A 14,343-nucleotide genomic window follows, 5' to 3' on the forward strand; every position below is an offset into this window, starting at 1 on the left:
GCTTAAGCATCCCTAACTCAAGCCTCAGTTAAGCCATTTCTAGGAATAAGGATACCATGAACGCCATCTTGGATTATGTCGCCACCGTTGCAATTTTAGTTACGGTCGCCATCTTTAACTTTTTTATTATCCGATTTTAATAAAAAAAATTAAAATTTATTAAAAAAATTCAAATAATAAAAATTTAATAAAAATATTTAAAAAGCATACTTTTTCGACACGGAGCTCGGAGTCCTCGGTTCGAACCCGACGAATGCTAAAAAATAAAAATGACGACCGATCCTTCCCCTGTGGCGGGGGTGCTGGCAGACTGACCCCCACCACTTATGTCAATGCACATATACTATCAGGTAGTATGACGTCATGTCCGCCATCTTGAAATTTGAGACGCCATCTTGAAAATCTTTATTTATTATCCGATTTTAATGAAAAAAATTCCAAAATTCATCAAATAAAATTAACGTATTTAAATTCTGTTTGATTAAATCGATGTACGTCCTTGGTTCGATTCCCGACGAGAGTAAACAGTCTATCCTTCCTCCATGAAAGCTACCTAGACTGATCTATCACCACCAATACCAAGGTATATATCGTCAACTGGTATGACATCATGTCCGCCATCTTGTCTTCATCCACTGGAGACCACCATCTTGTTTTCGTCTGCTAGAGTGTGCCGATATCATGTAGTATAATTATCTGGTCACCACACCTTTGACCTTGACCTTGAACTTTGACCTTGACCTTGAAATTTGACCTTAAACTTTAACTTTGACCTTGACCTTGAAATTTGACCTTGAACTTGAACTTTGACCTTGAATTTGAAATTTGACCTTGAACTTGAACTTTGACCTTGACCTTTAACTTTGACCTTGACCTTGAAATTTGACCTTGACCTTGAAATTTGACCTTGACCTTGAAATTTGACCTTGACCTTAAATTTTGACCTTGACACTGAACTTTGACCTTGACCTTGAACTTTGACCTTGACCTTGAAATTTGACCTTGACCTTGAAATTTGACCTTGACCTTGAAATTTGACTTTGACCTTGAAATTTTACTTTGTCCTTGAAATTTGACTTTGTCCTTGATGTCCATCACGGATCCGTCATTTTATGTTCAGTACATGCTACCAAGAGCGACCACCTGCTGGAGTACACCATCTTGTGCGTGTACTCGTATTACCATCATGCTAGTTTTATTCTAACATGCTACAGTGCAGTAATCATTTATTACTGAGGTACCCACCATCTTAAAATTTGACCGCCATCTTGAAATCATGTAATTATTTAGCTAGAAATGCGGGAAAAATTACAATAGTCTCCGAAAAAATCATTTATTAATTTACAAATCGAATCGATGGATCCCTGTCCACGGTTAGATTCTTGACCAGAGACAGTTGTAACTAATTATTAAATAAATGTTAGGTTCTGTTTTCCATTACCTTTCGCGGAGTTTATTAATCATTCACTCTACGAAAATCAACTCAAGTCAATATACCGGACCAACGAATTAAATCAGTGCCGATTAGCCTATTATGAAAGTCTAATTTTTCAATAATCTGAATAACATATAAGCCGTTCATGTACAAAGCCACACATATAGATCAATTGCCTTCAGTCCATGAGACCGAGTCATGTCATTATCAGACGTATAGGCTAGTCATTTCAGGACCACATGACCTTCGTAATCCATCATGGCATTTTTATACATTCTAAAGGACCAAGTAACCTTGTAAAATATTTTAGTAACACCAAGAGGTGATAAACTAGTAAATATTCAATCACTACATTTTGTACTACGCACAGTCAACAAAAAAGGAAGCACCAACAACGAAAAGGCAGCACATTTGGAAGCACCGACTACGAAAAGGCAGCACATTTGGAAGCACCGACTACGAAAAGGCAGCACATTTGGAAGCACCGACAACGAAAAGGCAGCACATTTGGAAGCACCGACAACGAAAAGGAAGCACATTTGGAAGCACAGACAACGAAAAGGCAGCACATTTGGAAGCACCGACAACGAAAAGGCAGCACATTTGGAAGCACCGACAACGAAAAGGCAGCACATTTGGAAGCACCGACAACGAAAAGGCAGCACATTTGGAAGCACCGACAACGAAAAGGAAGCACATTTGGAAGCACCGACAACGAAAAGGCAGCACATTTGGAAGCACCGACAACGAAAAGGCAGCACATTTGGAAGCACCGACAACGAAAAGGCAGCACATTTGGAAGCACCGACAACGAAAAGGCAGCACATTTGGAAGCACCGACAACGAAAAGGCAGCACATTTGGAAGCACCGACAACGAAAAGGCAGCACATTTGGAAGCACCGACATCGAAAAGGCAGCACATTTGGAAGCACCGACAACGAAAAGGCAGCACATTTGGAAGCACCAACAACGAAAAGGCAGCACATTTGGAAGCACCGACAACGAAAAGGCAGCACATTTGGAAGCACCGACAACGAAAAGGCAGCACATTTGGCAGCACCGACAACGAAAAGGCAGCACATTTGGAAGCACCGACAACGAAAAGGCAGCACATTTGGAAGCACCGACAACGAAAAGGCAGCACATTTGGAAGCACCGTCATCGAAAAGGCAGCACATTTGGAAGCACCGTCATCGAAAAGGCAGCACATTTGGAAGCACCGACAACGAAAAGGCAGCACATTTGGAAGCACCGACAACGTAAAGGCAGCACATTTGGAAGCACCGACAACGAAAAGGCAGCACATTTGGAAGCACCGACAACGAAAAGGCAGCACATTTGGAAGCACCGACAACGAAAAGGCAGCACATTTGGAAGCACCGACAACGAAAAGGCAGCACATTTGGAAGCACCGACAACGAAAAGGCAGCACATTTGGAAGCACCGACAACGAAAAGGCAGCACATTTGGAAGCACCGACAACGAAAAGGCAGCACATTTGGAAGCACCGACAACGAAAAGGCAGCACATTTGGAAGCACCGACAACGAAAAGGCAGCACATTTGGAAGCACCGACAACGAAAAGGCAGCACATTTGGAAGCACCGACAACGAAAAGGCAGCACATTTGGAAGCACCGACTACGAAAAGGCAGCACATTTGGAAGCACCGTCATCGAAAAGGCAGCACATTTGGAAGCACCGACAACGAAAAGGCAGCACATTTGGAAGCACCGACAACGTAAAGGCAGCACATTTGGAAGCACCGACAACGAAAAGGCAGCACATTTGGAAGCACCGACAACGAAAAGGCAGCACTTTTGGAAGCACCGACAACGAAAAGGCAGCACATTTGGAAGCACCGACAACGAAAAGGCAGCACATTTGGAAGCACCGACAACGAAAAGGCAGCACATTTGGAAGCACCGACAACGAAAAGGCAGCACATTTGGAAGCACCGACAACGAAAAGGCAGCACATTTGGAAGCACCGACAACGAAAAGGCAGCACATTTGGAAGCACCGACAACGAAAAGGCAGCACATTTGGAAGCACCGACAACGAAAAGGCAGCACATTTGGAAGCACCGACTACGAAAAGGCAGCACATTTGGAAGCACCGTCATCGAAAAGGCAGCACATTTGGAAGCACCGACAACGAAAAGGCAGCACATTTGGAAGCACCGACAACGTAAAGGCAGCACATTTGGAAGCACCGACAACGAAAAGGCAGCACATTTGGAAGCTCTATCAACTAAAAAAGGCAAAAAGGAAGCACAAGTTACGAGATCTAAGTCTTAGTAAGAAATCATAATACAAGAAATAAAAACATTACATTCTTATAATTTAAATTATTTATTTTATTGCTTTACATTATACAAATGCAAGTAAAACAAGTCAATATTGTATGTAGCCAGCATTCCTCAGTTCCTTGAGTATGAAGGATATTTCTTTGATGCACGAATAGTTTCCTGCACAAAGCGAACCATGTAGAAGTCTTAGCCGGTCAACCAATATGTTTGGATCTTTCCATGATGTGTAATCATTCTCTTCTACCACCATCTTCCTTGCACCTTTATAATAAATATTATGATCTCCGGGGTCTTCCGTTTTACCACCAACCTCAGGGTAACTTTCATGTTTGAGACGGTGATCATCACAAGCTTGATCAGATTTATTTAATATATCACGTCGTTTCCATCGTTTCGGTCTCAGGACACCGCCACATTCTTCGATCTTGGCAGCTTTAGGTGCTTTATCATAGTCTATGTCTTTGTCAATAGCCTCAGAGTCACTGTAACAATCACTGTAGAAGGAATCTTCTTCACCCAATTTACCGTAATAATTCGATGTTGATGATGTTGAAGTGTCTTCATCGTCTTCGTGCTTCCTTTTTAGGAGTCCATCATTTTTACAAAGTAGGAAAGATCTACTTGAATTCGGCTGGAATATATTCTCACTTTTCACGTTAAGGATTCTTCCATTGTCTTCATTCTTCCGTAAATCATGTCTACGCGACTACGAGCCATGAGGTTACGAGACTACGTGACTACGAATCTTCAAGTTGACGAGACTGCGAGGCTACAGATCTACGAAGCCTCTAGAAAACGAGTTTACGTGTCTGCATGGATACAGGAATACAAGTCTGCATGAGTTCTTGACTACGAAGCTACTCGTCTACAAGGCTACAATTACTACATTTGTCTTCGACGGAGTTTTCTCTTTTACTACATCTGCTCCATCACCATTATGTTATAAGATTACAAGGCTACTTGCTTACGTAGCTTCAAGTCTACGAGGCTCCAATGCATCATGACTACGAGACTACGTGCCATGAGGTTACGAGACTATGCGATTGCAAGTCTTCAAGGTTACGTGATCCTGAGGCTATAGGACTACCAAGCTTCCAGAACGTACGGTTACGAGACTGCATGACTAATTGGCGGCGCGGCTACGAAACTTCATGTCTCTAACTGACTACAATAGCACTATTCAGTGGTGAGAGTTAATTTATCTCATGCAAAGGTACTTGCTGCAAGTAGTTCCGCTTTTCAACATCAGATGGCGTCACGTGTTGCTTGCAGGTAAATAATATTTATTTCTTATATGCGGGATGCTCACTATCGATCGCATAAGAAGGATGGCTTCGTTAGTCTCCAAGGAGAAGGAAGTTCGTCCTTCCTGCTAGTGCTTCTCAGATTTCTCACGGTCCACCATCTTGGATTGCGACGTTACAGCGACCATCTTTGATGGGTGTGACGACCTTTGACCGAAACCGCAGGAATGATCGCAAGCACTCGGATTAATCATCAAAATATTGATAAGAATAATCAGGAGCACACGGAAAAAACCATCACAATATTGATAAGAATAATCAGAAGCACACGGAGAAAAACGACACATGTTTTCTTTGATATCATAAAATTACAGGGAAAAAAAATTCAACAATAAAAATAAATTAATAAAAAATTTAAAAAAATTAAAAAATACATAAAATTCTGGCTTGTACTAAAACTCTATCTTTGCTCAACAATGATAAGTTTACAAGCTAGCAGAATCAGTTTATGTATTTTTTAATTTTTTTAAATTTTTTATTAATTTATTTTTATTTTTGAATTTTTTTTCCCTTTAATTTTATGATTTCAAAGAAAACATGTGTCGTTTTTCTCCGTGTGCTTCTGATTATTCTTATCAATATTGTGATGGTTTTTTCCGTGTGCTCCTGATTATTCTTATCAATATTTTGATGATTAATCCGAGTGCTTGCGATCATTCCTGCGGTTTCGGTCAAAGGTCGTCACACCCATCAAAGATGGTCGCTGTAACGTCGCAATCCAAGATGGTGGACCGTGAGAAATCTGAGAAGCACTAGCAGGAAGGACGAACTTCCTTCTCCTTGGAGACTAACGAAGCCATCCTTCTTATGCGATCGATAGTGAGCATCCCGCATATAAGAAATAAATATTATTTACCTGCAAGCAACACGTGACGCCATCTGATGTTGAAAAGCGGAACTACTTGCAGCAAGTACCTTTCCATGAGATAAATTAACTCTCACCACTGAATAGTGCTATTGTAGTCAGTTAGAGACATGAAGTTTCGTAGCCGCGCCGCCAATTAGTCATGCAGTCTCGTAACCGTACGTTCTGGAAGCTTGGTAGTCCTATAGCCTCAGGATCACGTAACCTTGAAGACTTGCAATCGCATAGTCTCGTAACCTCATGGCACGTAGTCTCGTAGTCATGATGCATTGGAGCCTCGTAGACTTGAAGCTACGTAAGCAAGTAGCCTTGTAATCTTATAACATAATGGTGATGGAGCAGATGTAGTAAAAGAGAAAATTCCGTCGAAGACAAATGTAGTAATTGTAGCCTTGTAGACGAGTAGCTTCGTAGTCAAGAACTCATGCAGACTTGTATTCCTGTATCCATGCAGACACGTAAACTCGTTTTCTAGAGGCTTCGTAGATCTGTAGCCTCGCAGTCTCGTCAACTTGAAGATTCGTAGTCACGTAGTCTCGTAACCTCATGGCTCGTAGTCGCGTAGACATGATTTACGGAAGAATGAAGACAATGGAAGAATCCTTAACGTGAAAAGTGAGAATATATTCCAGCCGAATTCAAGTAGATCTTTCCTACTTTGTAAAAATGATGGACTCCTAAAAAGGAAGCACGAAGACGATGAAGACACTTCAACATCATCAACATCGAATTATTACGGTAAATTGGGTGAAGACGATTCCTTCTACAGTGATTGTTACAGTGACTCTGAGGCTATTGACAAAGACATAGACTATGATGAAGCACCTAAAGCTGCCAAGATCGAAGAATGTGGCGGTGTCCTGAGACCGAAACGATGGAAACGACGTGATATATTAAACAAATCTGATCAAGCTTGTGATGATCACCGTCTCAAACATGAAAGTTACCCTGAGGTTGGTGGTAAAACGGAAGACACCGGAGATCATAATATTTATTATAAAGGTGCAAGGAAGATGGTGGTAGAAGAGAATGATTACACGACATGGAAAGATCCAAACATATTGGTTGACCGGCTAAGACTTCTACATGGTTCGCTTTGTGCAGGAAACTATTCGTGCATCAAAGAAATATCCTTCATACTCAAGGAACTGAGGAATGCTGGCTACATACAATATTGACTTGTTTTACTTGCATTTGTATAATGTAAAGCAATAAAATAAATAATTTAAATTATAAGAATGTAATGTTTTTATTTCTTGTATTATGATTTCTTACTAAGACTTAGATCTCGTAACTTGTGCTTCCTTTTTGCCTTTTTTAGTTGATGGAGCTTCCAAATGTGCTGCCTTTTCGTTGTCGGTGCTTCCAAATGTGCTGCCTTTACGTTGTCGGTGCTTCCAAATGTGCTGCCTTTTCGTTGTCGGTGCTTCCAAATGTGCTGCCTTTTCGATGACGGTGCTTCCAAATGTGCTGCCTTTTCGTAGTCGGTGCTTCCAAATGTGCTGCCTTTTCGTAGTCGGTGCTTCCAAATGTGCTTCCTTTTCGTTGTCGGTGCTTCCAAATGTGCTGCCTTTTCGTTGTCGGTGCTTCCAAATGTGCTGCCTTTTCGTTGTCGGTGCTTCCAAATGTGCTGCCTTTTCGTTGTCGGTGCTTCCAAATGTGCTGCCTTTTCGTTGTCGGTGCTTCCAAATGTGCTGCCTTTTCGTTGTCGGTGCTTCCAAATGTGCTGCCTTTTCGTTGTCGGTGCTTCCAAATGTGCTGCCTTTTCGTTGTCGGTGCTTCCAAATGTGCTGCCTTTTCGTTGTCGGTGCTTCCAAATGTGCTGCCTTTTCGTTGTCGGTGCTTCCAAATGTGCTGCCTTTTCGTTGTCGGTGCTTCCAAATGTGCTGCCTTTTCGTTGTCGGTGCTTCCAAATGTGCTTCCTTTTCGTTGTCGGTGCTTCCAAATGTGCTACCTTTTCGTTGTCGGTGCTTCCAAATGTGCTGCCTTTTCGTTGTCGGTGCTTCCAAATGTGCTGCCTTTTCGTTGTCGGTGCTTCCAAATGTGCTGCCTTTTCGTTGTCGGTGCTTCCAAATGTGCTTCCTTTTCGTTGTCGGTGCTTCCAAATGTGCTGCCTTTTCGTTGTCGGTGCTTCCAAATGTGCTGCCTTTTCGTAGTCGGTGCTTCCAAATGTGCTGCCTTTTCGTAGTCGGTGCTTCCAAATGTGCTGCCTTTTCGTTGTTGGTGCTTCCTTTTTTGTTGACTGTGCGTAGTACAAAATGTAGTGATTGAATATTTACTAGTTTATCACCTCTTGGTGTTACTAAAATATTTTACAAGGTTACTTGGTCCTTTAGAATGTATAAAAATGCCATGATGGATTACGAAGGTCATGTGGTCCTGAAATGACTAGCCTATACGTCTGATAATGACATGACTCGGTCTCATGGACTGAAGGCAATTGATCTATATGTGTGGCTTTGTACATGAACGGCTTATATGTTATTCAGATTATTGAAAAATTAGACTTTCATAATAGGCTAATCGGCACTGATTTAATTCGTTGGTCCGGTATATTGACTTGAGTTGATTTTCGTAGAGTGAATGATTAATAAACTCCGCGAAAGGTAATGGAAAACAGAACCTAACATTTATTTAATAATTAGTTACAACTGTCTCTGGTCAAGAATCTAACCGTGGACAGGGATCCATCGATTCGATTTGTAAATTAATAAATGATTTTTTCGGAGACTATTGTAATTTTTCCCGCATTTCTAGCTAAATAATTACATGATTTCAAGATGGCGGTCAAATTTTAAGATGGTGGGTACCTCAGTAATAAATGATTACTGCACTGTAGCATGTTAGAATAAAACTAGCATGATGGTTATACGAGTACACGCACAAGATGGTGTACTCCAGCAGGTGGTCGCTCTTGGTAGCATGTACTGAACATAAAATGACGGATCCGTGATGGACTACAAGGACAAAGTCAAATTTCAAGGACAAAGTAAAATTTCAAGGTCAAAGTCAAATTTCAAGGTCAAGGTCAAATTTCTAGGTCAAGGTCAAATTTCAAGGTCAAGGTCAAATTTCAAGGTCAAGGTCAAAGTTCAAGGTCAAGGTCAAAGTTCAGTGTCAAGGTCAAAATTTAAGGTCAAGGTCAAATTTCAAGGTCAAGGTCAAATTTCAAGGTCAAGGTCAAATTTCAAGGTCAAGGTCAAAGTTAAAGGTCAAGGTCAAAGTTCAAGTTCAAGGTCAAATTTCAAATTCAAGGTCAAAGTTCAAGTTCAAGGTCAAATTTCAAGGTCAAGGTCAAAGTTAAAGTTTAAGGTCAAATTTCAAGGTCAAGGTCAAAGTTCAAGGTCAAGGTCAAAGGTGTGGTGACCAGATAATTATACTACATGATATCGGCACACTCTAGCAGACGAAAACAAGATGGTGGTCTCCAGTGGATGAAGACAAGATGGCGGACATGATGTCATACCAGTTGACGATATATACCTTGGTATTGGTGGTGATAGATCAGTCTAGGTAGCTTTCATGGAGGAAGGATCGACTGTTTACTCTCGTCGGGAATCGAACCAAGGACGTACATCGATATAATCAAACAGAATTTAAATACGTTAATTTTTTGATGAATTTTGGAATTTTTTTCATTAAAATCGGATAATAAATAAAGATTTTCAAGATGGCGTCTCAAATTTCAAGATGGCGGACATGAAGTTATACTACCTGATAGTATATGTGCATTGACATAAGTGGTGGGGGTCAGTCTGCCAGCACCCCCGCCACAGGGGAAGGATCGGTCGTCATTTTTATTTTTTTGCATTCGTCGGGTTCGAACCGAGGACTCCGAGCTCCGTGTCGAAAAAGTATGCTTTTTAAATATTTTTATTAAATTTTTATTATTTGAATTTTTTTAATAAATTTTAATTTTTTTTATTAAAATCGGATAATAAAAAAGTTAAAGATGGCGACCGTAACTAAAATTGCAACGGTGGCGACATAATCCAAGATGGCGTTCATGGTATCCTTATTCCTAGAAATGGCTTAACTGAGGCTTGAGTTAAGGATGCTTAAGCCCGTTTTAGGAATTTTCAGCCGCTGGGATTTTTAAGGACTAAAAACGGGAATTTTTCCCTCGAAACGGGAAATTTTTCCCTCGAAATGAGAAATTTTTAATTTGTGGAATTTTTTAAGATTTTTTGGCGGAACTTTTTTCCACAGAAATGGAAATTTTGGCGATTTTTGAGGAATTTTGGGCAAATTTTGCCCAATTTTGGCGGATTTTGGCGATTTTTGAGGATCAAATTCAAGGTCAAGGTCAAAGGTCAAGGTCACAACCATACAAGATGGCCGCCGTGACGTCACAAATCCAAGATGGCGGACACCGGCACCGGCACCACAGCCTTAAGGCCTGTTTCCGGACCGGCCAAGCTATACTACTTATATCTTTATAATGAATCTTTTATGCAAGGTTATTTTCCTACCTTATGGAAGTGTTCAAAAGTTATTCCCTTGCATAAAAAAGGTCTTTGTGACGCCTGTCAGAATTACAGTCCAATATCTCTTCTGTCCTCATTCTCAAAAATAGTAGAATTATTAATGTTTAATAGATTAATGTCATTTTTTGAGAAAAATATAATTTTAGTGGGCAGTCAACATGGATTCAGGCGTTGTAAATCGACGATAACTGCACTTTATGAATTTATCAGCATTATAACTATGGACCTACACAGAAGGAATCATCCTGTTGGGCTATTTTGTGACCTAAGTAAGGCTTGTGATAGTGTTAACCATAAAATATTAATTAAAAAGTTAAGCACATATGGTGTAAGAGATACAGTGCTTAATTGGTTAACATCTTACTTGTCTCAGCGTTCACTAGTAGTCGTAGTACAACATATAGATCCCTTAACCAACATAAAATATAATGTTCATTCAGATAGGCAAAACATATCTGTTGGTGTTCCTCAGGGTTCTGTACTAGGACCTTTGCTTTTTCTTATATACGTTAACGATTTGCCTAAAAATGGTGTATTATATGCTGACGACACTAATATATCTATACATGGAGATAACCCTTTAAGTTTAATTGCAAATATTAAAATTTTAACTAGGGACATCATAGATTGGTTTAAGGCTAATGAATTAATTCTTAATAACACAAAAACAACGTGGCTGCATTTTAAACTTAATAACTTATACAATTTGCAAGACCCAACTGTATCGATTAATGGTTATAATATATCTCAATCAAATTCAACCAAAATACTAGGTAAATATATTGAGAAGAACCCTAATTGGAAATCTCATATTGCTCATTTAACTAAAAAAATTAGCTCAATATTATTTGCTATGAGAACATTTTCAAAATGGACTAATCTAAATGCTTTAAAAATTATTTACTTTGGTTATGTTGAACCTCACGATATGGAATAATATTTTTGGGTAATTCCACGGACTCATCTAAAATTGTTCAAATACAGAAAATATTTGTACGTATAATAATGCATGTAAATAATCGTACCTCATGCAGACAACTTTTCAAAAGCTTAGGTGTCTTAACATTACCATTGTTATACATTTATGAATTACATATATTTGCTCATTCACAATTGAATGAACTGCAGAATTTCAATTTACATAATTATTCGACTAGATCAAAAAATAATTTTCATATATTACAACATCGTACAAAATGTTTTGCAAATAGTCCGAGATACTCTGCTATATGTTTTTATGATAAAGTTCCACCACATTTTTAATTAGAAAACCAACTTTGTGTATTATAAAAAAAAATACTGAAAGATTTGCTGTTGGAGTTCAGATTTTATTCTATTAATTATATTATGGAAGCAAAACTATGCTAAAAATGTATTATTATTATTATAATATAATGTAAATTATTTGTTTTTTACTATTTAATTATTTACGTTTATGTGTATATGATTGTACTTAAATGTGTATTCATAATGTTTAATATTCTTGACGAGTCCTATACTACATGTACAATATAATTGTATATTTTTGTAGTCGACTTGGACATTTTAAAAAATAAATAAATAAAATAATAACTTTTCTTCTTCTCGCTGCTGAAGAGTGTAAACATTTCTTCATATATTGGTTGATTTTTTGCTCATAATGATATTTAATGTATAAAATTCACTTGTCCAATATATTTGTAGAAAATTGTACTCTGAAATGATCTGGCGGATGTAATAAACTAATTAGTAGAGTAAATTATGTTGTTTGACTCAGGTAAACTAGTAATACATATAAATAGCCTATTCAGGTTACCTTTGCATGAAATATATTCTGCATTTCAAAATAATCTGGCCCAAGTAGGTCATACCCTGACTTTGGAGCTTTCAGTATACCCTGTGACAGTTATGGCACTACAGCACCACAAAAGTGAGTGGGTGAAACCCTAACAACTGGAAAAATTACCTTGGTACATATTTACACTATTATACAGCATTAATTTGTTGTAACAGTGTTGTTTTTGATTGTTGAAATATAATTTTAACATTAATTTTGTAAATATAGGAAAACAAGACAACTATATTTACAAATTTTATTGGCACCAGTAAACATGGGTTTAGGTTTTGTGTCTTGTGAACAGTGAACCTTTTAATTTGTTATCTTGAATGAAATTTAAATATATTGGTATAACATGTCTGAAGGTACATTTTTTTATTTACAGCAAATTCAATTTCCTCTTTCCTTTTTTCAGAAAGTATGGCACATAAATAAGACATTCATTAATTCATTCATTGAAATAGGTTTCATATCAAACATCAGAGTGATCATGGTTAACTGTTTTTGCCAACTTTTGGACAGTTGTTTTGACAGCTTGATCTACTAGGGCTCCCAGAAGCCAAGAGTACACAGCATTATTGATCCGTCTGGATAAATGTATGCTCATGACTTAGGCAAAAACTGCTATATTTAATTATTCTGCTTTAGTTTTATATATTCTGATTAAAAACCTGAATAGTTCAACAAATATTAACAGTGTTGATTATGGGTCAATGTTAGCCTACATTATATCCCAACCTTCAAGATGCTTCTTATTCTGCAAAAAAATATTCTGAGAAGTGGCGACTGGCAATGCAGTGCAACAGCGCAATTTCACTGAGTAGTTAGTAAAGTATAAACATGTTCTCGCTTCTCAATATGTTAATGTATAGTCTGTATGGCTATACTGCTGCTCCGCCTGAAAGATAGTTTACCTACCTAGCTACTGCTGCCTTGTGAGGACCTGCCAAGCAGGGGTTTGGTTGGGCTTGCAGTGTGCAGAAAGATGTCATGGTCTGTAGGAATGCCACATAGTTTGTGGTGAAACTCTCCCTCCCACCTCCTTGCGAAGCCAGCTGTATGCGCTGGCCAACATTTAAGGCCCATTCTATAAGTGAGAATCTATTACAAAATGCAATTTTGGCCTATTTGTGTACCATGTAATTCAGCATTTTGAGGTAATATGTTATTAATGTTTAACTGTGTATAAAACCACTGAAGGGGGGGGGGGGGTTGAAACTGTAAAACCAGTTGTGGTAAAATTGGTTTTAATGGTAACAAAGTAGGATTTAGTCAGGCCTACAGGAGAAAAAAAAACTTTACTAACGAACATGATAACTAGATTCATTTCATAACAGAACATTCCTGACCTATGTGTTAAAAAGTGTAATTAAATGTATTCACACCTGGGTTAGAAGCCTGTATGTTTTTAAAATATAGGTACGTTTTATACATGCGCATGGTAACTTAAACCAAACAAAATGCTCACGAAAGTGATTCCATTCTGGCATTATATTTATTATGGTTAACATGACAGATGTCGGGGTTTCATATGGTACAAACCAGATAATATCAGGCACCTTAACAAGAATATTAGCCTTTCTTTGCAATTTAAAGCTTAAAGAAGGTTAAGTATTTAACGAGTGTAACTTTTAGAAATAAACATGCAGAGATGCAATAGGTCCGAGTTACGCCTGTTTCGATTTAGTACATAATGATTTGCCGAGAAAATTCATTACAAGTGTTTTATAAGGCAATATCAAAGTAATTGACCAATTTAGTTTAGAAAATAATATAAAGTAACATCCTTTGTGAAGAATGTTTTGCTTCTCTGCATCTTTGTTTACAAACAAACGTTAATTTTCTGTATGGCGGGAAAAGCAAGCACGTGGCAGCTAAAAAAAAGGGCTCCTAATGAGCATGCGCCGCACGCTTGTTAGTTCAGGTTTTACCACGACACACATGGTATCGCTGCGGTCGCTCCATAGCAGTCTGCTTATTGTGACACGCATTTAACATGGAAGTTACCACTCTTTCCGTAGGAGTAATGCTCGTTGTACAGAGTGGACACTCAATGCTATTGCAGTTCTACGTTTTTTTTATTCAGAAATGATCTAGTTGCTATACAAAAACGCAAACTTAACAAAC

The sequence above is a fragment of the Bacillus rossius genome, chromosome 1, assembly GCF_032445375.1.
Source record: "Bacillus rossius redtenbacheri isolate Brsri chromosome 1, Brsri_v3, whole genome shotgun sequence".
Lineage (NCBI taxonomy): Eukaryota > Metazoa > Arthropoda > Insecta > Phasmatodea > Bacillidae > Bacillus > Bacillus rossius.